The sequence below is a fragment of the Larus michahellis genome, chromosome Z (genome assembly GCF_964199755.1).
Source record: "Larus michahellis chromosome Z, bLarMic1.1, whole genome shotgun sequence".
NCBI lineage: Eukaryota > Metazoa > Chordata > Aves > Charadriiformes > Laridae > Larus > Larus michahellis.
The window spans coordinates 65,226,523-65,250,660 of record NC_133930.1 but is presented as its reverse complement, the minus strand read 5'-3'; the positions used below and the strand labels follow the sequence as shown (position 1 = coordinate 65,250,660).

General features: G+C 38.8%; 1 long non-coding RNA gene across 1 annotated transcript in view; it reads left to right on the top strand.

Moving 5' to 3' along the window:
- Positions 1-24,138, top strand: part of LOC141736000 (uncharacterized) — a 37,854-nt gene that overhangs the window by 4,155 nt on the left and 9,561 nt on the right. The window contains exon 3 of the long non-coding RNA XR_012584882.1: positions 21,499-22,249. This is a non-coding gene — a long non-coding RNA (uncharacterized LOC141736000). The remainder of the gene's footprint in view (positions 1-21,498; positions 22,250-24,138) is intronic.

Sequence of the window (24,138 nt, the reverse complement as noted above, 5' to 3'; positions counted from 1 at the left end):
GGACACAGGATTGACAGCTCTAAAATGGTAACCAAAGTTTTCAAAAGTGGGGATGTATTAATTCATGGGGATGCACCTTAAGAAATATCTACAATTGCTACACACCTTTCCTCCAGTGAAGGGGCCTTCCTTAAGAGATGGAGTTTTTTTCAAATTTTTTGCTAACATTTTTTATTACTATTAAACATGTTGAAAATAATGGATGGGGTCCACAAAACAGCTGGGAAAGGTGTTTCTTCCCTTAATTCACTTTCTCATGCTTTCTGGATATTTTTGTAGTACTTGGAGATTACACAAACCTAATGGCTTACTTTCTTCCCACTACTTTTTTTCTCATTATCAAGAGATACTGCCACCTACAAGGAATTTCTTAGCTAGCTAATTGTCTCAGCATTAATACTATTTTGCCCAGCTGATACAGGTGATCACCAGGTGACTATTAGATTATGTTTAATCTACCTTTATTATTCTCACAAATTGAAGTTTTGTAACAGAACTTTAACTCAGTGCAATTACTGAAATGATAACATCATGCAGTATTTCTATTTCAGCCTGTACAAAAGCACAGAATGACTCTGAGCGTGTGGGGGTTTATCAAGTGCGGGAGCTTACTTTTAACTTGCAGAATCCCGTATTTGAAGAATTTTGACCCATTGAGTCCAGTGAGACAGTGTTTACATCTAAATATAAGAACATACCTTGCAAAGTTGGTAGTGTGCAAATTGAAGATGTTAGCAGCACTTTTCCTCTCCATGAAATATGTCATTTCTGATTCATGTAGCAACTGATTCTAAATAATTAGATTTCATTTGCCTTTTTTTGAAAAATAAATATTTTTTTCCATTGGTACTTTCCACCAGTGCTTCCATTTTACTATCAGAATATAGTTACTACAGATTTGCACTGGCCTTGTTGTGTTTGGAAAATTCATTCTAGGTTACTAATAACATATCCCTTATTAGGCTGTAAAATGTGAAAAATGGACTTTGCTTTCATCAAGTGACAAATATGTGGGGTGTATGATTGCTTTCAAATATTAAATGCATTGTATATTCTTCCAGTCAGTAGCCCTCCCTGTTAAAAACCTGATAAAATGTAAGGTTGCTTCTTTCGTTGTGTTTACTGGGGGATTTTTTATTTGTTTCTGCAGTCCTGATACACTGAAAGACTGTACAACTTCCACAGCATGTTCAAATCCCACGTCACAAAAGTCTGTTTGTTTCTTGCTCTCATCATCATACCTAAAGCCTTTTGGATAGGTTCATAATACACCTGAATGTCAATGTACGTTGTGGCACTGTTTGCAGAAATCATACCTCTATCAAGTCTGGAAAATTTATACACTTGCAGGACAAATGGAAGCAGGGAGAAGATGAAAGCCCATGTCCAGTTTTATGTTACCTGCAGTGCCACTTTCTTCTCCATATACACTGAATTGTATTTGTGGTTTTTTTTCTGTAACTTACGAGATGGATGACTCAAGAAACGAGTTTGGGACAGAGGAGTGGGGCAGTCGCTGAGGGAAGAGCATCTCACTCCTTCCTTCCTAGCTATGTCTGTCTGCAGCCATCTCTGCAACCCAGTGTATCAGATTAGTAGCCCTTATATTAGCAAAGTGACATTTAATGATGCGTTATCATTGTAGACTGCTTTAAAAGGTTAGGGTAGCCAGAGCGTTTCTCAAAGAAAAAAGCATTTTTTTTTTTATTCCATCTACAACTTAACACATTCAAAAGATATTCTACATTAGAGTGGTCTGATGCAGAAATACATGGACAGTGTGTTTTTTTCAGTCCTGACTAGCATTTTAGATTCTTTGTCTTTTTGGAAGACCAGAATCAAGTTTGAAATGGAAAAGATCTTCTAGCTTTAATTATGAAATCTCTGCTGTAACTATTATAAGGTATGTCGTAGAAGTTCTTTCTCAGAATAATTTTCCTAATATTAAAAATGTATCAGGGTTCAAGCTGGTCCGAATAAAACTAGTTTTTCTGTCTCACAGAAGACTCTCCTCTGGAGAAGAAAGCCACCCATAGGGCATGGTAGGAATCCATTTTCCCCTTTGTGGTCATTACTACAAAACTAACAAGGCACACAGGTAAGAGATCTTCCCGTACCATCTGGGGGAAACAGCAATGCAGCTGTCAGACAGTGTTGAGAGCAACAACTCATCAAATTGTCACTACTCATTAATGCACTTTGTTTTTAAGGACAGAATTCCAGTATGCAGCCAGCCATGTTCTCTGAAAGGTGGAGGTGCAACCTGCACCTGCACCTCCACACACCTCATTTCTAGGCACCTGATCCCCACTGCGGAGCTGAAGCACGTGGATTAGAGGGCTTAGCAACCAGTATGCAGAGCCTGAGTTTGTCAGGAGTATGAACTGAGGATAGGGACGCAACCTCAATACCAACACTTAACCAACGACTCTCCTATTCAGGAGAACAATTTCCTGATGGGGTATGAGCTTAAGCATTTTATTTTAAAAGCCATCATCCATTGTGTTGTCCTCTTAAATGTAAGATAGATGGGTCTGTGTGTTTCTTGTCCACATAAACACAGTAGGGAAGAAAAAGCTATTTTCTTTTCTGCCAGCCTAGATGAACTCACACACATGCTCCAACTCGTAGAGCAAGTCCTAAAAATCAAGCTGTATCACAGTTGAGGGAAAGAACAACCAATCCCCCCCTTGCATTTATCTATACATGAAATGTAAGATGATTCATTGGGTCAGACAAGACACAAGACACATAGATCTAGACAAAACCCAGTCAATCTCTTCAGCGTAGGAACAGGAATACCTTTCTAGGAGATGAAGAGAGACCCTTTCACAGACCCTCTCCAAGAGCAGTCCGCAATATCTACTGATGCCCACTTTGGAGGAACCACAGGAGGCAGCTGGCCATCTCCAGACTCATGTCTACAGATGCTTCAGCACAGTAACATCATTTGAATGCTCAGGGGAGCATGCAGCATGTCAAACCCCAGATCTCAAAGCTACTTTCAGAATTTTCCTGAAGTCTTGAGGCTCAAATGTCATTTGCTAGAAATTTATAACAATGTCTTAAGTGTTTATTCTGATGTTCAAGAGTCACTTATACTTTACAATACCCTGAACAGTGGTCACTGTTAGTCTTGAGTGTGAAATTCAGCATCTCTCCTGTTAAATACATAGGAAAAGGAGGATTCACTACAAGCTAATGTCATCATACTCATTTGTCGTTCAGGTAACATGCAGCTGTCAGTTCGGATGAATTTTTGTCCTGATGTCCTTTCCATGCACATGCTACGTAACTGGCAGGACTGCCATTCCAAGATGTGAAGCTGCTATGTGACTGCTAGTTTAAACCGATTTTAAGTGTCTGCGTGTGCTCTTTACTAAATCTGGAGAGACACTTAGCTTTGTGAATTTCTTTTTCAACTTCAGCAAGCTTTTTTATGATTTATGCTTTACAAGCATGTTTTGCAGAAAAATGAAAAAAGACTTTACATTTGACGTAAAATAGCCACAATTTTATTTATATCATGTGAAATGTGTCATTAATAAAATAATTTAAAAAAAAGCCACATTATAGAAGTTCTGGCTTTGTTAATTCACAAGAACTGCCTAGACTATTTTTACTCTGATCTACCAGAAATTTACTCTTTAAACCCCTGAAGAAAACTTACCAAATCAGTATTCAATGGTAGCCAAAAGGAAATACCACAGTTGTCCCTCTGAAATGTTTCTATATTCTAGACCAGAATTTAGGAGTTTGGTTCTACTTTGTTTTATTTTTTTGACTGCCGTGAACATGGACAGGATATCTAATTTACTATTAAATGGCATGACTTTGCAGAAAGTGCACTCCAGGTTGTATTTGCCTATTAAATTAGTCAGTGCTACCATGCAAACAAAAGCAATATCAACAAAAGTTGGTGAGACTGCAGAACTGTGTGCTGTGGCAATTCCTTAAAGGCTAGAAGTAGTTATGATTAGGAATAAAAATAAAATACTGCTAAATACATTTGCAATGCAAGTTACAATGAGCTGTCACCTTTTAACGATTATGGTTGAAATTGCAGTTCCCCCAAAGCTGAATGATCATTTGGAATTTTTTTCCCTGTGACAGATGCAATCTTTTCCACAAAAAAACCCCGGTGCCTGATTCCAAGCTGTTATATGACAGAAGTAAATAATCTGAAATTTTGTTGGTAAAAATAAATCAATAAACACCCATCTCTGCTTTCTCAAATAATCAGCTATTATTCAGTGATCCCAGTTCACAACCTTTTCATGCTCCTTTCTGTGCATGAGGGGATTAGAACAGAAGTTTTTGTATTTCTCATTCTGAGGCTGGTACATTTGTTAAACAAAAAAAGTCACAGAATGCAGTCATGCCTTTGAAGTCTGGCAGCTAAGACCTGAAGGTGAACACCATCATTTCTGCTCTTGCACCAATGAATAGCTGTCTATCCAATACAGAAAAATAACCAAAAGGGTGTCACAAGAATGTCTGTGCTCAGAACACCTTGTGCTGTCCTGTGGGGCTGGATACCACGGGAAAAGCTGTAAGGGCACTGGGAGTTTGCAGTGTCCTCGGTGACTTAGTCTAACAATAAGACTACTGAATAAGGGAGAGAATAGTGTGGCCTACTACAAAATTACATGTTCGTCTATTTTCCTTTTCTTGCAACAACTAAACCACCTTTTTTTCTCTTTTTTTCTTTTTTTTTTTTTCTTTTTTTTTTTTGGTAATTACACAATACTGCATATTGAGAATTTCTGGTTTTGTCAGAGATGAAAAAGAACTCCTAAATCTGGTTTGATGTGAAGCTAAAGTTCCTAATACCCCTGCTCAAAAATAAATTATTCACAGTTTTACTCCTTCTAACTTTGTTCACCTCTGTTTCGAGTGTAATGCTTTCGTTTCTATAGGCAAGTATTTGCACAGAACAAAAGTGTGTGCCAGTGAATGTTTGCTCATGTCTTTCTACAAAAGTATCTCTTTGCAGATGTAAACGTATATTTTGTAGACATAGTCTGAATATTTACTTTTGAAAACTGCCTTAGAAGACAATGGCAGATGTAATTGCAGAATCTAGGTCAGGATGATAAATCTACGGCAAGTGAAATACAGGAAGCATTAATGAAAAGCCATACAATTATAGGTGTCATTTTCTAATGAAATGTAATGGCTTACATTTGCAGAAATGTGGCTGCTGTACAGTAGGCACAAACTCTGCCAATAAGTTTGCATCTACCTGTATAACTTCAGGGCTGCAAGCAGGCTGGGGAGTTAGGTGCTGAAGCACTGGAAATGCATGCACTGTTCCCACACTGTAGGGAAGAGTGGCATTTCTGCCTAATATGAGGCAAAGCGTGAACTTGTGTGAAAATACCCTCTAGCATGCTTATAAAAAATTTCTTTTAAGTGGCCAAAAGCTATTCAAGTGGATCAGTATTGCTTATTGGTCTCTGATCTGTAATATAAAAGCAACTCATGAGAGCGGAGCTAGAAATGAAAATAAGACAGCAGTCACTATGAAGGAATATTGGAACTATGTGAGGTGGAAAGAATGGTAATGAGGGATAAAAAAAGCTGCAATTCCAAAATAGATGTGACAGCAGATGTTTAAAAAAAACAATCTGAGACATTGGGATTGAAAAGTGTAATTAAAAGAATGAGAGGTGATGTTTTGGCCAGAAATATGACATACATACAAAAGAAATTGTCTAAATGTGATGTGTCACCAGCACTGAATTTCTTAAAATGCAAGAATGTCAGTAATTAAATGCCAGTGATAAATTCTGGGAACAGATTTTATCCATGTAGAATACAAATATCATTTTGGCCTAAGTCCTGAACAATGAAAGTTGGCTTGCTGATTTAAGATACGTGGTCTTTTAAGGACAGTCCTACCCGCGAGAAGATCTTGTCATCTTTACAGACTAGATCGAGGTCCTCCACAGATGGAGGAGGTAGCTGGCATGTCCCTCTTCGTGCTTTAGAAGGCAGATAAGGCCTGCCAGCACCAGGGCTGCCCCTCTTTGCAATCTGTGGGGAGAAGGCAGTGCCCAGGCTCCAAGTTTAGGCGAGTATCCTGTCCCTGATGGGAGCTAATCAGAGATTCGGTAGACGAAGAGTGCTAAGGACTTGGCAGTAGATACAGGGATAATCCATCCCCCTTGCTCTTGCTTACAAGGGCAGAATGGGGGATGCATTCAACTTTACTTTAAATGACGTGGGTGACGGAAGCCTGGTCACCAGTGTGGAAAGATGGGTCCATGTGGATGGAGGGACAGCCATAGCTCTGCTGCTGGTAGCACCCCTTTCCAGTGCATCTCCACCATGCAGCCGGCCGTCAAGGCATGCGTACCTGCTTGGTCTCAGCTCTGCCCCAAAGCAGTTTTGCCACTGATAGCTATGAGATATTAGGTTGGATCTCTCTTCCAGGGTCTCTTATTTGAAATGCTAGATATAAATCTAAATTGATACCCCAGCCGCCTTCTAGTCTCTCTGAGCTTAAAGCTCAGGTTTACCAAGACAGTAATTTGCAAAGGTTCACATTTTATGAAAAAAGAATCCCATTATAAATTTTTAAAATTCCCATTTCTAATATTTCATTTACTTGCTCATAACTTCTGGTAAGAGAGAGAAAACACAGGTCCTGTTCTGTTTTTCTGTAGTATCTATTTTATTTTTATGCCCTTTTATATAAAGCACTATTCTTACAACATTGTGGAGCTAAGATATTTTGAAGATGACTCAAAAAAGCTTACAAGTGAGGAGGGCTTGTAGTACATTTTTTTCACAAGTGTTTTCTATGTCTGGCCAATGGAAGTTATCCCTTTCTCAGCCTCCTTTAGCATTCAAATGGCCTTCTTGAAAGGGAATGTCGAGTGCAGCATTTCAAAGAATAAGGCTACTGCATTGCCTTCAAAGCTATTAAGTTATTATTGCTATTCTTCATCCTATTACTTATGCATGCATTTTTGGCTGTGACTGTATACTGAAGCTGTTCACTGAGCTACCTGCAGTAATGGATAATAATACCTCAGGTGACTCTGTAAAAGAAGGTTAAAAATTGTTCATTTATTGCTACATTAAAGCAATAGTTTCCTAAGGTTCCCAACTTTATATGATTTAAGCCAAGCTTATCTACAAAGTCCAAGCAAAAAACTCCTAATTAGTAATGACCATCCCACCACAACATCCTTTGTCCTGTTAAGGCATGTGCAAAGCTTAACACAGTTTACTTTTCAGATTTATGAATATTCAGGTTTTTCTAAATGTACATGTGACAGAGCAGTGCAGTAAAGGGGACAGATTAGTTTCTGGTATAGCTGTGAAGAGTGTGGCTCAGGCACCATGCAAGTTATGTCAAACTCTTGGAGGTGGTGTGCCAGATCCTTCGGAACTTCTTAGCTGATGTATTTTGCCAAACTGATAATTAGATGAGGTGCTTAGCAATTCTGAAATTTAAGCCAATTACTATGAAACTAACAGATTTCTTATTCTCTCTTAATTCTACTACAAGTTTCTATTTTTCACTACTAGGCAGAACGGTGCAAGTATTCCAGGCCTAAAGAAAATAGTGGCACAGTGCCAGCGCAGGCAAATACAGGTCATTTTCCTGTGGAATTTTTCTAAAATAATATAAACAAGACTGTGTCTTTTGTAAGTTTATGGAGACAATGGATACTGAATATGTGCTTAGTGAACAATCTGAGAAGAAAGTATTAGGTTAATCAGTAGTTTTGATTTAGGACAGCTAGATTTTGTGGTGGCATTCATTCTCTTGTGGCATTAAAGTAAGAGTATTACATAAATATAGACATCATATTAAAAGTAGATTACTGGAATTGTGCTAATTCAGGGAGGAGGGAAATATATGAAAAGAGGCATTAAATATTGAAATCAGACATACTGGAAAACTAGAAAGTACTTTCTCAGTAACAGTATGACAGTGGATGCAAATTAGACGTGCTAGATGAAAATAACTTTCAAGGAGAATCCCAAGAAATTTGTTTCTGAAATTTGAAGAACTGTGCACAATATTATTTGGTTTGTCCATCTGTTGTAGCACTCTTGTGTTTCTGTGTAAAGAGATTGCATAAATGTATTTACTGCATGAACATGTTCTTGTATATGTTATTGATTTATATATGAATGAATGAAATGGGTAATGAGGTTCAAAGCAGGTGATTATCTCTACTTCTTCCAGAAAGCAAATCCTTAATTTAGGTCTATATAGTTGCCTGGCATAATACAGCCTTTTAGGAATCTCCAGAAATAGAATTATTGGATATAATCCTGATACTTGAGAAATGATTAAGGATCAGTGAAGCACAGAAGATGACTGACACTAGAAGAATAAACAATTAGAAGATAATCCAGATTAGAAGCTCGGCAATAGCTCACAGTCTTATCTTTGAAATTGTATTTTCTTAATTTTAGAAATTAATTTGAAAAAGTGCTCACTTAAGGTAGAGAAATATTACGTATCCTAGAACACCTTCTCTCATTTCGAGATTTGCCTGTTTTGAATAGCTGCTCGGTAATTTGCCTATTTTAAGTTCCTGGTTCCAGAAAATTTCCTAGTAGATGGATTTCTTAATTCTGGTTTACATTAATTATCTCTCACTTGAGTATATGTTTACAATAATTGCGTAAAATTATGAATGCTATTACAGTAGAACATAAATGATGAACTCTAAAGCATTTAACCAGTGAAACTCCTCACTACTGAATACCCACTCAGCTCCACAGAGCATCCCTTAACCTCTCTGACAAGAACTAGAGGTTCAAAAGCTGTGCACCACATCAGCAGGAGTAATAAATGCTGTATTTCTCAGCACTATAACAGTTCTGGGGTATCTAGCCACTATTCCAGAACCTTTACTTGATGATTACAACTTGAAACTTTACACAACATGTTGGAAGAGTTAGTCATCTAACCATGAAATTGAGGAACAACATGTGAACCTGATCTAGCCAGTAGACAACTGCCATCTGAGGGATGATGGCACTTCACGAAAATAAGATGCTGCCATACAGTACACAAGATAGACTCCCAGATCCAGACTGTTTCTTAGGGCAGAGTATTCACCGCTGCTCCCTGCAAAATGGAGGGGAGGTGGAAAAAGGAAGAAGAGGATGCAGCGGTGCCTGTGCCCTCTTTCACCTGTTCAGCACATGCCCAAGATGCAGAACAAATAGAGTCGATATCTTCCTTTGCTTGATGAGCTTTAATGTGCATCTCTTAGCTCAATGCTTTAGCCACTAACCTAGAGGTTCTCTGAAATGGGACTCTTAATAGAATACACTTTAAACACTCATTAGTACCAGGGACTGGAATCCAGGCTTCCAAGTCCCAAATGACTTCCTCAGCCATTAGTCTGCAGAGCTTTGCAATGGCTATTTAATTATTCTGTTCAACAGTAAGAGTAATTGAGAAAACCTTACCCTATATTCTGGCAATTAGAGAATCCAGCTCAGAGGGATTTAAGATTTTATCACACAGGAGAGATCTACAGCATGGTCTCTCACATGCTAGGGGACAGTCCTAGCCCCTAAGATTATTTAATAAGTGAATTTTTGGGAACAGGTAGTAGCACCTCTGTTTTGGAAGGAGCAGTGAGGGAAGGAGAGAAGCTGTATAGCAAGTTGCAAAAAATGCTTACTGGAGTTGGCCATGATGGTGTGAGATGTAGAAGAAATACTCAAGGTCGTTTTGTTCTGGGCAGGCACAGACATTAGCTGATGATCACATGTAAGATTTTAGTCCTGGCCATCCCCAAAACCAAGTGACTTAATAATTTGACTAATAGGAGGGAAAGTATCTGCATAATCAAGTAGCAGATGTGATCTTACATCTTTCAACAAGTCCCCCATAAAGAAGAGATCCAGACAGACAGTTTGAATATCTATCCCACATTGATTTTTCAGTAAAGGAGGATATGGGAAAAACAAATAAAGGAGAGAGTATCAGCCAGTATTTACCTGTGCTTTTGGTGGTTAAGGATGAAATAGCTGAATTACTGACTGCAGAATATATAATCTCTTGCTTAAGGCTACATCAACATCAGAGAGCTAGCAAATGGCCAATATGATGCCAAGGTTCCAGAGGAGATAATTGACACTACAAACCAGTAAACCTGATGTCAGGACTGCAAAACTGAGTAAGGACTACAGTAAAAGATAGAAGTGATACACACACAGATCGATACAATTTTGGGAAAGAATAATTTTTTTTTCTTCCCCTTCAGGGGCCCTATCTAAAAATTCAATGTATTTCCTTGAAGAATTCAACACAATTCTGTTAACAAGGGAGAACCATTTAATATAGTTGGATTCAAAAGGCAATTTAGGGGCACCCTGAAATCAAGTTGTCTTTGCAGTAAATAATCATTACTTTTTTTTTCTCCCATCACTGTATAATTTTCCTTAAGCATTAAAATAGATTGTTATGTGGCAAGGCCATAGCACTAAAATTAAATAAAGCATTTCGTTTACTGAGGCAGAGTAGCAAGTCACTTTATCAAAACATTTCAAACCCATTAATTCTGTTTTTTTTTTCTCTCTGCATATACACTTTTAAGATTATGTTTGTAAGTACTAAGAGGATGCCTAGCAGCCCTGATAATCTCACTGACCTTCCACCAAGGCCCTATTGGAAATAAATAAAACAAAGGAAAATGGCAGCTGAATATGAGCAAACTTTGCATTAAAATACAGCATACCTTTATTTCGGCTGTTATGAGGGTGTGAGTCATGTGGCAGCAGTACCCCTGCTAAGATGGGCAAAGCAGGCAAAGGGAGAGACTCCTACAGCAAACCATTCAGGGAACTAAATCCTGAAAAAGCTTTTTTGCTCTGATTTTAGAAGAAGGCTATTCACATGATTGAGTTAGCTGGATAATCAGAGCAATCAGATTTTAACGGGAAACATAAATAGCTTTTTATCAAAAGTGATAGTTTCATCAAGGATGATACACAGCAAGGTTTCTCCCCTTTTGTACAGTGTATTTTTCTTCTCCCTTTTCCTGCTACCCTTTGTGCATATAATAGCAATAGCTTCAGTTTTATATGTACTATATGCAACTGCAGACTTATTTACTTAAAAAAAAAAGAGTGCAAATAGGGTCCTTGAGTCACTTTTTAACTGACAGCCGGTCAATATTTTTCATATAATATTTTTCTTCACCTTCCCACAAGGAAACTTATGCCTAACATTTGTTTGTCATGGAGAGAAAAAAGAAGTTTCAGATTTTAGGGTTTTATTCCTTTTCCATTGCACCCTATCTATATCCATCAGTAAACTGGATTTGGGAAGCAGTTTTAGCTGAGAATATTGATTTCAATTACATGAAGAAGGAAGATACAGAAGGATTATTGAAAGAGAAAGAGGAAAAGAGGAAGAGTGTTGAGAAATGCTGATCTTACCAAAAGAGAAGCACCACCGTAGTGGAGATATTCAGTTAATGGAAGATAAGCCAAATCCTCTTTGTATATTAATTTCTCCTTTGAATTCTGTCTTTCATCTGACAGGAGTAGCATTAGCAATTTACACAAAAATAATCGTGCTTATCTTGTAACCTTGTAAATGTAAGAAAAATAAAGGAGAAATGAAGAAATTGAACTTCAACATTTGCAGCTGGACTATTTATATCTAATCTATAAATATATAGGACATTGTTTTGTACTCCCTTTGTTTTATTGTACTCCCTCACATGGCTAAGCCAAAGACAAAAAAAGGATCTATTTTAGATGTAGTTACAGCTTTCACAGCACTCAGTATTGTGAAAAAGACAGCTTTCTACTTCAAAACTGCTTCCCATAATATTTGTACTTTGCAGATGAGTTACAAAAGCTTTGATTTTAATTTGTGGGAGAGGAAAATTACTGAGGCATCAGAGAACTGGATAATCCTTCTAGATCTATTCTGCAGAAACTGAGTTGAGAGCTGGATGACACAGTATGGTTTTTTATCCCATAGTATGTATAACCATACCTTATGTTCATTTGCTTAATTCATTGGTCTGCTTCCCGATAAGTGTTTTGCAAAGAACCTAATCTTTCTGTATCTCTTAAACCTTTTTTTTTTTTTTCCCCAGAAATGGCTTTAAAATTTGACTGTCTTATTTCTTGATAGAAATACTTGCCACTTTAAAAAGGCGTGAGCTTCAGAAGGTGCTGAGAATCTAGTCTCAAGTATCAGGCCTTGTAAATGCCTGAGGTTTGGCACAAAGGCAGTGGTTCCAACGTCATTGCAGGCTTGTGAAAACCTAGTCCTGTGTTTTCTAAAGTATGTAAGCCAAATTCCTTACCTCAAAATCAAATATTCAGTAGGATCAAATGCCTATGACAGTAAGTGAAAAGATATTAATTTAAATAGCTGCTGGATCAAGCCTCTACCCTTTCTGTATCTGTCACATTTAGCACACTACATTGTGAAGCTGGCTGCTGGTGTCCCAGTGCTGAGCATTGCAAAAACCTAACTTTCAGGTAGTGGAACACAGCCGTAAGCACCTAGGCTCCCTGGGCAGAAGAAAGACGGGTTTCTAAACAGGATCCACAAGAGCTATCTGATAGTTAAACACAAGTGCAAAAAATGTACTTTATATGTGGCCTGTTCCCCGGGTTAGCAAGCATCAGAGGTGAGCACCTCTCTCCACTTCGAATTCAGAGCCTGAAACCTCCCCCTAACACACATCAGTATAAAGGCAAGCCAGAAACAGGAACAGCATCTTCTCTCCTACATCATAGTCTTGGGATTAGAAACTCATCTCCTACATTTTGGAAACTGTCCTGGACTAATATTTTACTGTATGTATCTCTCTCCTGCCAAAGTGTTGAATAAAGTCTTTGAGGAAGAAAAAGAAGAGAAAAGGAGAGCCTGACTACAGGCTCCAGCATTCAGTGAGGCAGGGATTCCTGATGTCCGAGGCTCTCATACTTGTCCTATATAAATATGGACCATTACCTCCATCTCCGCTTCTAGCTGTGTTTTGAAGAAAGCAATGTGTGTGGTTAGATTTCATGAAGATTTTTTTGCATATGTGCTGTACGAAAGCTTACTAGACCACTGCCTCAGAGAGAATGATGGAGTAACATCTAATTTCTGCATCCAAATGAGATTATGTGTTAACTGTTCAGCAAATACAAGACAACGCTTCCTGGCACAGGAAACCTTTAGAGGCAGAAGCTAAAATGATTGTGGATTAAGGCCTGTGGGTAAGCGCTGAACAGACTCCTGAAGACCTCACAGATGAAAGTTAGTCTTTGTGAATACTTACATTTTGCTGGTTGCTTTCAGGTGGACAAGGAGAAGAGAGGGTATAAAAAGCCCCCTCATCTTGTGTATCTATGTATTGACACAGCAGCAAAGCACAGCTGCAGTTTTGATCTCCCTTATGTCACCATTTCTTGGCATGCCTGCATTGCCCCAGTGATTCAGAGTCTGCCTGCATTTCCCATGTGACTAGTCCCCAGTAAGAAAGAAAAGGCAAAATGTCCATGGTTCATTTGAGGTCTCTTATTTGTGATTCATTAGCAAAACCTTTAGGGTTTTGTAAAAATGTGTTTATTGAGCTCAAGTGAGATGGCTAACAGCAACAATGATTCTCCTTTTGCTATTGTAATATCCTCAGCGTTGAATTTTAAGTATTTATGTGTATTTGACAGTATTAATCCTTCTGTTTTTTTTTCCCTCATGACAGTTGTAGATCTGTTAATGCAACAGATACAAATTGAATAAGCAAAATTGTCAAGAGCACATTACCTTGAGCTAGGAAGCACAAATCGCTTGTCCAGCCAGCTCAGGTATGTCTCACAGCCTTATTCCCTGCACTTACAGTCTCGAGGTGATCAGTAGAAGGAAGGAGGCCCAAGTCTGTCTGAGCCCACTAGTGTAAAAATGCCCTAAGTCTCACTGCTCTCCAAGGTTTTTGTGTTAATCAAGCATCCTCTTCCAGTCACTTGTGATTCACGGTCTGGAATTGCCTTTCTGAGGTAGAAGCCTCTCTCCTTTTGGGGAAAAAAAAACATCTTGGAACATTTTATTTCCAGAACTTGGATTCAGTGTCTCCTCTGCTTAAAGTAATTCTCAGGGAGAGCCCAGGTCACCCTGCTCCAGGCTGTGCCTGGGGACAGATGGCACCCTCAGGCTTTCCTCCTGAGGATAGGCCTCAATTTGTAAAGAAAGCAAAATTCACTGGACCAGAATGAGTTAAGATTTCCTTGTTTTTACTTTTGTCAGCAACTACAGCAACTGCATTTAAAAATTTCAGTAAATGAAGGATACCGGCTTGAATGCACAGACTAGCAATTGCTGAAATTGACTATACATACGCCATATACTATCAGCTGTAGAAATCACTTTTTTCCTGTTGGTAAAAGAAGTGAACCCTGCCATCATTGCCAAACTGATAAAGTATGTTTCCTGTTTCCTTTTCTGTATAGGTTTCGTGACTTCTGCTGTATAGTTACACGGTTGCCACTACCACAGGCAGATATGTGTAACTATAAACATGTGGAAGCCAAAGAAAATGTTTACTTAATAAAGCTTTATAAACAGAAAGAAGTATGTAAAGAGTTGGAGCATGAGCTGAGTATTTTATTTATGCAGTTCTTTGCAAGAAACACTGGCAATGCAGGTTAATAGAGCTGCCTAACAAGGGCTAGAAATACAGGCATTTACAACGCATGTAAGAAAGTAGTGTGGCTGTTGTTACAGCAGACTTCCATGTCAGTGAAGTGGTTTAGCAAGAGAAATTTTGCTAGACATTAAGAGAGACACTGATGAGGGGAAATGTCTCTTCTTCGGTATATGTTTTTGGCTGAGCAAGGGTAACTGTTATCTTTCTGTTTATATCTTCTGCATTTTCTGGCTCGCCCTAGACAAGCTCAAAGGGAAGAATCGCGTTTATTCAGCATTATGCTTTCCTGTGCTTCCTTACCCTGTGATTTCTCAGCACTCCTCTCTGCGCCAAGTCTCTTAGAGAAACTCTGGCCCCAGCACACAAGCCAGAAGCGTGCTCTGTGTGCCCTGACCACGGACCTTCACCTGGCACTCACACAGAAATACTCCTTTCTTCTCAGCCGTGTTCCCCCTCGATTCACGAAAACAAAGTGTTTTTACACCATGCTGTAAGAGTATTGTAATCTCTCTTTTCCCTTTAGCTACATGAGCACAGACAGGCATCTTTCTGTATGCGGGCCAGTCCTACCCCGCCTTCCAGTAACATCGTGGTTTACAGCCTGTAAGATGCGAAAACAGCGCAGTGACATTGCTCATGTCTTACAACTTGGGTGGCTTGTTCCAAGTGCAGCACACTGCCTTAGCACATCAGAAAGCAGAGCCTGGCTACACCAGCGTGCGGGCACTTCGCTCCCTCTTCTCCGTCTACAGTAAACTTACTGGAATAACAAAGTTGTTGAAGGTCAGGAAGCCACTTTCCAGCCTGAAGAGATTCTGTTTCTTTTTTCATCACTGTTTGCGCATAATTAGGTATGTTAGCGAGAATGCTATGGTTGAAATCCTGCCTGTCATACCTATGTGATTAATCACATTATGAGCTAAACCTTGAGAAGGGCTAAGCACTTGAAAGCATAATTCATTAGATCTTGATATAATCAGTATTCATAGTTCTCATTGATTTAAGCTGTTGAGTTCCGTACCTTTCATGAATAAGGCTGGATTTGACCCTAAATATTTGCCTCCAAAAATAAAACCAGTTGTAAACAGATTAAACTCAGTATCAACCAAGCTGTAGACCCCAAGATAGATAAATATTTAAAAACGTGATTTGTAATTGTCATCTACCATTCCCCTAAACCATTGTAAAGTGATAAAAATGAAACACTTTTGTACCACAGTTACTTTTTGGCATCCTTCTTGAGTGAAACGGAAACTAAAATGGTTTGGAATTTAATTTGATAACACAGTGAAAAGAATAAATATTTCCAAATAGACAAGCACAGGGCTCAACAACTGTCACTCCTTTGCCATTCAGCATAATCAGGCTGTGCCTGATTAGAAGCAAAAAGTCGAAACTTCTTTGCATAGCAAGCTCCCTTTGCAAGCAGGTAGCGTCATACCAAACTTTCAGAACATCCCTCAGCTGCTGGGTGCATTTTTTACAATTAAAGATTTCATTTTTAAGAGGTAGCATTCTGTTTTTTCAGACCTCTGTGGCTCCTGCATTTATAGAGCACGGGTCTTATGTTTCATTCTTTATTACTCTGCCATCTTTCAGCCAGTCACCTATTCAGACATATAAGGCATTAAATGCAAGCACGCATGAAGGTAGGGAAATCTTCATATTATCAGTTGATAAATAAGTGACATAAGTATTAATGTAGTATGGAAATATTAACATAATGGACAGACTTATGTGACAGCATGGTAGCCATCCTAGTAGGAAGATTCAAATCATTACACTTGCACTGCCCTTTAATTATATTCTGAAACATTTCTCAAGTAGGTGAACACTAAACCAGTATCTGATACAACATGTAGGTACCACACTTGATTCTTTTTCTTCAAAAAAAACCAAACAACAAAGAACAACTGTTAGGCATCCAAGTCAAGGTTGTCATAATACATCATACCGCAAGCCCTCATCCAGACCGGGCAACCCACTACACACTTCCCACCGTAAGGTTCTGGTGGATAGTCACATCTCCCACCACACAACTATAGAAGTGGTTTGGGGTTTACATTTAATAATGGGCCAGACTGAATATTCATGTCTACGCACACACTTTCCTTTCTTCGCCAGCCCTTTTAAACAAGATAACCCCAGGTGGCACTAGACGTGACAGGGATTTGACACCTGAAGCTTGCTCTGACACTGTTAGACTTGCATCATTTTCTGGAATGGATCTGATGTGGTCCTTGAGCGATTTTGCATTCACAAAACTGTAGGCTAAAGAGACTACCACAATGTTTTTACTCACAAACTTTTCTGCATCTTCTATGAAATTACCTCATTTAATACCAATTAAAGAACAGAAAAAGGTTCCCTCTTCACACAAGATTCCTGAAGACAATTCTTCAGTTTTAAGAATTTTGCAGTAGCTGCCAAATATTTTAGAAACCAACTAAAGGCCTGGGACAGGTTGTGTTTATTGTTAAAGGTGTTGTTTCATGCAGATAGTGCAGTCTTTTCGGAAGTGATAATTCACATCAGAGTCTTCACACAAGGGCTGTTTTCTACCTAAGACCCCTGTAACTCAGTGAACAAAAGGTGCGTGGCATTCTCTAGTACCCTTCTGAGAGATGTACTATATTAATTCAACTGAGAGAAAGACTGGAAAACAAATGGTGCCTCTAGTTGAAGTACAGAACATAGTGGAGATATTTCAGTGAGCAGGAGTTTCAGTCAGATGGATTTATGCAGTTCTTATTATATTGTGGTTTGACTAAGGCCATAGGTGGAAAAAGATTCAGGTCGAACTCTAACCCTAAATGTTTTTATTAGTACAATATCTCATGCTGTTCTTGCAAGTTGCATTCCTTGTGGCCACAGGTCAGACTAGGAGCACAGCAGCCCAGACCTGGCAATAGGAGCAAGAAAGGCATCACTCACTTTTGGGGTGAAGTGCCCTGATGTCTTCCCAGCAGTCAGACAAGTCAACAGCATAGCTCCAGGGTAACTGGCTGCATAAGAGTGGTGAAAACACTAATATATTTGTTGAAAAATTAATAATAAGATGATGTTATTCCTCAAGTGATAAAGAAACATTTTCATTTAGGTGCGAGAAGAATCTGATACATTTTTGTATCTGGGAAAAGTGAAAGAAGGAGAAAAAGGCAGAATTATGCAACTTTTTAGAAAGAAACAGTATAAGGTTATCCACAATGAGTTTACTTATTTGACAGTACTTGTGTTGTTAATCACAAGTGCTTGAATGCTCACATCTGTAACCCAAATGTCTCCAGTACATGCGTTCACATCTACAGAATAAGGGATGAGAGCTTACAAATTGTTTTACAAATCAAGTCTCATGGTATTTTAATATTCCAGACAGAATCCAGAATGCCTTTCTCTTAAGATCCAAGTTATTGAGGAAGTTAGACAAACTTAACAGAGCATTTGGGCAACAAAAAACCATTGGAAACAAACAAACAAAAAAGCCAGCTTCTTAAGATTATTCCAGAATATCCACTAAGTAAAAACAAAATGGCTTACTGTTTTGTTTGTTGTTTACAACAGGAAATAGCATAACAAATTCTACAATTCCCATTTACAGAAACATAACAATTGGTGGTTTTCCCCTGAAAGAGAGATACAAATTATGTTTCTCACTGAAAGAAGGAACCGGGGTTGACAAGTACATAAGAGAATACTCAGCTTTCAGAAATGGCATAACAACAGTTTCTGCCTCTGCCTACCTTCTATGTGCAATCCAGTCTTGCTCTCTAAGCCCTCGTGGAAATACTGAGATAACTGTCATGTAGTTTTTATATGCATTTGTTTAATGTGTTTGTGCAATGGGAAACATGGAAATAAGGTGTTAATAAGGTGTTAGGCATCTCTACCTGTACTATGGAAGGACTGGATTAAAAAAAATAAATCATTGTTCTATAACTCTTACTTGATGAAAAACTGAATTTTGGTAGAGACAAAAGTCCAGCTTCCAAACTGCATATATTAAGTAGTACTAAGCTCTTGTAGTACTAAGCTCTTGTGCTGCCAGGATTGTAATCACAATAGGGCTGGATGGGCACAAACCGTGGCTGAGGCTGGAGACAACCCTGACATCAATAGGAAGTTATCATATGCAGGTAAAGTGGGAAACAAAACCTGTTTATTCCCTCTATACTCCTTTCTCAGCATTTATTTACGCCGACAGCCATGAACAGAAGCAGCTATTACATCTCTTTTCAACAGATCTTGAGGCACTTGTCTTTAAAACATGTCTCACAGCTCTCCCTTTCAGCCCGTTGTTTCTTGTGAATTGGCGCACAGGACTATATCACACCTCAGCTCTGCAAAGAGAGGGCTGGACACAAACTTGGGCCTGAGCCAAGGATGTGCAAGTGACTCCTGTAACTCCTTGGAGGCCACTTAAAACTGTATTGGTTTCAAAACTTCAGTGTCAAAGTCCTTGAAACTTGTTGGTGGCTTTGCAAGTAGAAAAGTGACAGCAGAGCAGGCGGGAAGTAAGGGAGTCCAGGGCAAGCTGACAAGTTAGTTGTATTGGCAGAGCATAAAGTGTACAACTACCAAGAACATAAGAAAGCAGAGACTCCACTAAGATTTTACTATGGGATCAATCCTTACTTAAGGATGAGATGTATTCCTGAATAACCTCTTTCCATTTCCCCAAATATTTTTTTTCACCAACAACCCAGTGCGTATCTTTGTTCCAGCTCTTTCCTGGAGCACATATAATAGAGTTTTATGTGATAAGTCTCTGTGGGATGGATTCATCAGGCTTATATAAAGCTAGCAGAGTGCCAAAGAACAATCTAGCCAGCACTGGCTTTCTATCAGAGAACACTGGGATGAAATGTCATCCAGTCAATTCCCGTAGCCAATTCCTTCTGGCATTCCTGACACCAGTTTGTCTAACCTAAAAGACACAAGTAAGGGAAAACACATTGCCCTCCAAGATAATCTCCCCAAAGGCTAAGAAAATCTTAGCAAGCTTTTTAGGTAGACAAAAGACAGTAGATGCAATATCTCTTACTTTAGGGAGGGTGTTGACTGTCTCTCATGACCTTTCCGTTAAGTGTACTGCAGAAACACAGTCCAGGTGGGAGCTACCATGAAACAAATACAGAAGTGATTAGAAAAATCATAGTCAGAGTAGTTCTTAACGATCCACCATGAAACTGTAAAAATATATCAAATAGACTTTCAAATTAATGATCCGAATCCTTGAGTAGACAGTGCACTTAATAAGTTTGTGTGTGTATGAAGTGGAAAAGATTGCACTCACTTTGGCAGATAGAGAGCATTTAAAATTATCTCCACAAGGAAATAATCTGTGCATAATATTATGCTTCTGTGGGAATAATCAACTACAGAAGTTCAACTTGAAGAACATCTATGCAGCAGCTTTGCGGGAAACTAGCTGGGGATGGAACAACTTACAGACCAAAGCAGCTTTACCAACTCCTAATTCCGCAATATGGCATCATCTGAGGTATTAGTAGGACTATCAGTAGTCAAGACTGACTAAGGAACCCACATGAGTAAAAGCCTTTCTAATGAGAATATCGTGCTCAAAGTACCACTGTTTAGAAACTATTACATTAGTGGAAAGCTTCTAGAGGAGACTAACAACTGGAAACATAAGGGGCAGAGTGAATGGGGGAGTCAGAGATGACAGTGATATTTATTTAGTCTAGAGGCTATACTGCAATGAGAAAATGAATAAATATTTCCCCATGTCTCCTGGATATAGGAGGAGAAGCAATAATCCTGAATTGCATATAGATTAGATGTCTTTGATTTTGTGGATGGTTAAGAGCGAGAATGGATTATCTAGGAAAGATTATAGCATGTCCTAGAAAAAAACTTTTGTTAGGAAACTTTCGGGCAGAGTTCCTGAGGTTGGGAATGAACTAAATAATCTTAAAAGGTCCCTTCTAGCCATATTCTTTGTTCTATCTATAAGAGCCGAGCATTGAGCTCCTGCTCTCAGCTAGTTTTAGAAAAGCTCGTGACATATTCTTGGCCCAAGGTATATAATAGCTCACCAGCTTAGATCATTACTTTCCTGCTGCGGACCTCATCTACACAGTGCATGCCATTCTTACCACAGTCAATATTGCTGTCTCTCACTGACCTCTCCAGCACCACCACGGAAAACCTGTGTTTCCTAACCTACCTTGTGTTTGTCTCCCTGACACATTACTGAAGGGACAGATTCCTTTTCCAAACCCATACTTGTTTGGCTTTTAATTAAGATGTATTTTAAAAAACTTCCAGTAATGATCCAGCCATAGCTTTTTTTCAGCAGCAGCTCTGCGGTGGAAACACAATTTATAAAGTTCCATCTACTGGCACACAAAAACAGATAGCTGTCCCTACACAACTTTTCAGGACTCTGGTGTTATGCCAGTGCCGTATGATGCAAACGTGAGCAACATTGTGTTCGCATGCCTGTTGGAGAACAATATGCAGTGCAGCACAATGCCATGTGTCAGCTTTTGTCTGCTGATGGCAATAATTGCTTGGGCCAAATGCATCAATGTTTCAGAACAATAGATTTCTTTTTATGCCGTTTCTAATTTAGAGTAACAAATGGTTTTTATTTATTTCAACTGTGGTTGGTTCTGGTAATAGTGTTGGACTGATACCCACAGAAAACAAAGCTGTGTGTTCACCCTTTCTTCTCTGTTATTGCTGCAGAAAAACGGCTTTAAGACGCAAATACTTTAAATATGGTGTAGGTAATCTATCTGATGAAAAAACACTTAAATTCTCCTCTCTTCCTGCTATCATCACAGAATGATCTTCAATAGCACCTTTTTCTTTTTTTTTTCCTCCATAGGAAATTGCATAACATTGCTGAGAACAAGTTCTGATCCTAAATTAGAAGAACGATCCATACTTTGGCTGAGGGAATGGCAGTGTCCACTACTGGCAAACTTCTCTCAAATCTCAGGCTTGTCATCCTCTCTGATTTTCATAGCAATGCTAGATACAGAAATTTCTCCAGTTACTGCTGAATCTTCAAACTCCCTTCTTCAGAAAAGCATTAAAAAAGTAATGAAAAATAAATTCAGACATCTGAAATCAACCTTCAGCATGGAGATGCCGAGTAAGTCTGGATTAATAGATATCAGAGGACAGATCACCTCAAAAACCTGAACAGAACACAGTCATACACGTGCATCCCAAATTGTCTTAATTTACAAAAGAGCAATGAAACTTAACGGATCAGTAAATCAAGATAGTGGGATGATACTAATGGCACAACTGCCCCTTTATATCTCCAGCTCACTAGAAACTGCTGCTCCCCAAAGAAGACAACCTGGTTGAAGCAATCTGGCTACATATCTTCTCCATCCAGGACTGTGGTAAACCTTATATGTGAAAAGCATACACACCTAAGAATGAATAAAAATGTAGAAATAGTTTGGTTATCATGTGACATGCCAAAATCTTTCTCAGTTTGTGCCTGCAAAGCTCTAGTTTGTTTTCATTGCAGGTTTTCAAAGACCTGGTTACTCCAGAGGCACATCCGTCTCCAGGAGTCCTCTAAGACCACTGCATTATTCTGAGCAAGGCAAAGCCCACAGGTGAAGCAAGCAAGAAGCTGAAAGAAAAATACTTGTCTTTGAGGCCTCCATAGATTGAATTTCTGAAAGAGTTCTGTTCTGTCTTGCCACATTGCAGAATTTTCTCTGTAGAAGTTATCCCGACCATAACCATGGAAGGGGAAAAGAAAAAGACATGCGCTATGCAATCTCCCTTAGGTAGATTCTTCTGTACAAGCACAAAAGAAAAGACTAAAGCTCCTTGCAATCCACCAGACTTTCTTGACCTGCAAATCCAGTTTGCTAGGGTATTGCCTAGGTAACAGTTGTTTTAGAAATTTCCTAATGCAGATTAACACTCTGGGCAACCACTTATTCAGTAATTCCGAACCAAATCCTTAACATACACCAGTGTTCCAGACCTCTTGTGACTGTCCTGCAAGCTGCATAATCTATGAATGTGTTGGCACACAAAAGTGTGTGCTAATTAATAGATTCATTATCACAATGTGATACACATCATCAAATTTTTACATTGTCTTTGATCCAACAGTCACTGGCAATATTACAATGCACAGTAACTACTTTAAGTTATCATATTATTATCCTTCTATGCATGTTTAAAATTTGCATAGCTGCAAAACATTAATTTTGTTCACAGTTGGGGTTTCTGTACACTGATGTCTCACTTGAGCAGTGTAAAGCAAGAATTGAAATCTCTTTGCCAAAACTTTTCATTTATTTTCGACACCCCTGAGCGACATCTTAGCTGCCTTGAAAATACTTCCTCTTTGTAATAAGCAGGAGGCACTGGCTGCTTTTGGATCATAATGCCTCTCTTCCTTTTTTTTTTTTTTTGGGGGGGGGCAAATTATCATTTCAGTCAGTAGATATTAATTAATTATTTGCATGCATCAGTCAGCAACCAAAGGAGAAATTAAAACGCCAATATGTCTTCATATCTTATGAATGAAATTCCATATAAAAATGATTAGGAGTTGCAGTTTTTCTGTCTGAGACCTAAGTGCTTGATCTTTTACTACTGTTGTGGGAAAAACACCTCCATCCATAGGCCCTCTCCACCCCAAAATTAGAAGGAACACCCAAGAAAACTGTGTGGTCATTTTCCCCATACAGAGAGTATCTGTTGTGCTCTTGCATTGGATCTATATGTTCTTTTAAGAAGACTGAGGCAGGCTGAGCTCCCTGGAGGGTGGGCAAAGGGGAGGGCTTTGCCTCAAGCCAAGTGCCATCTCAGGGGGCAGATGTTCCAGCAACAACAGCATCTGGCTGGCAAGAGAGCAGTGGACAGTGAGTCTTCTACAGATCCTTTTTACTTCTGTTCTGCCCTGATGTGTTGATTTATGTTTTCTTTATTTCAAAAGAGTTACATTTCTAGTTTTTTTCAATGAAAACCAGGATTTTCTGATTTTGAAAGTCTTTTGGTCTTCCATTGGGAGTTCACTGTAAGGAGGAGATCTGAGCAGATCCATCTCAGAGTTTGGACTGGCTTAGCTTCCTATCCAAAGGCCTATAAAGCACTATATCTTCATTGTTGGAAACAGTCAGATGATACTTCCCCATCACTTTACAATTTAATATAAAACATTAACACCACACAGTGTCACGATCACCAAGCGATCTAAGCACAGCATATTGCAGGTACTTGAAACAGGGTCAGTGCATGCTGCAAAATGAAGAGAGTAACTGCAATGAATAAATGACACGTAGAAAAAGAAATTGGATGAGGAATAAAGTCAAGAGACAGGTTTTGATTTTTAGGGGCTATAGGAAAAGCATTTATTTAGGGACTCTGTTTTTGAGGGTTTTCCCTTTTATAGTTTCTAAAACAGGATATTGCATCAAACACAAATACCAATACCTGAATCTTATGAGCAAGGAGCTACTTACATATCGTACATATTTTTGTT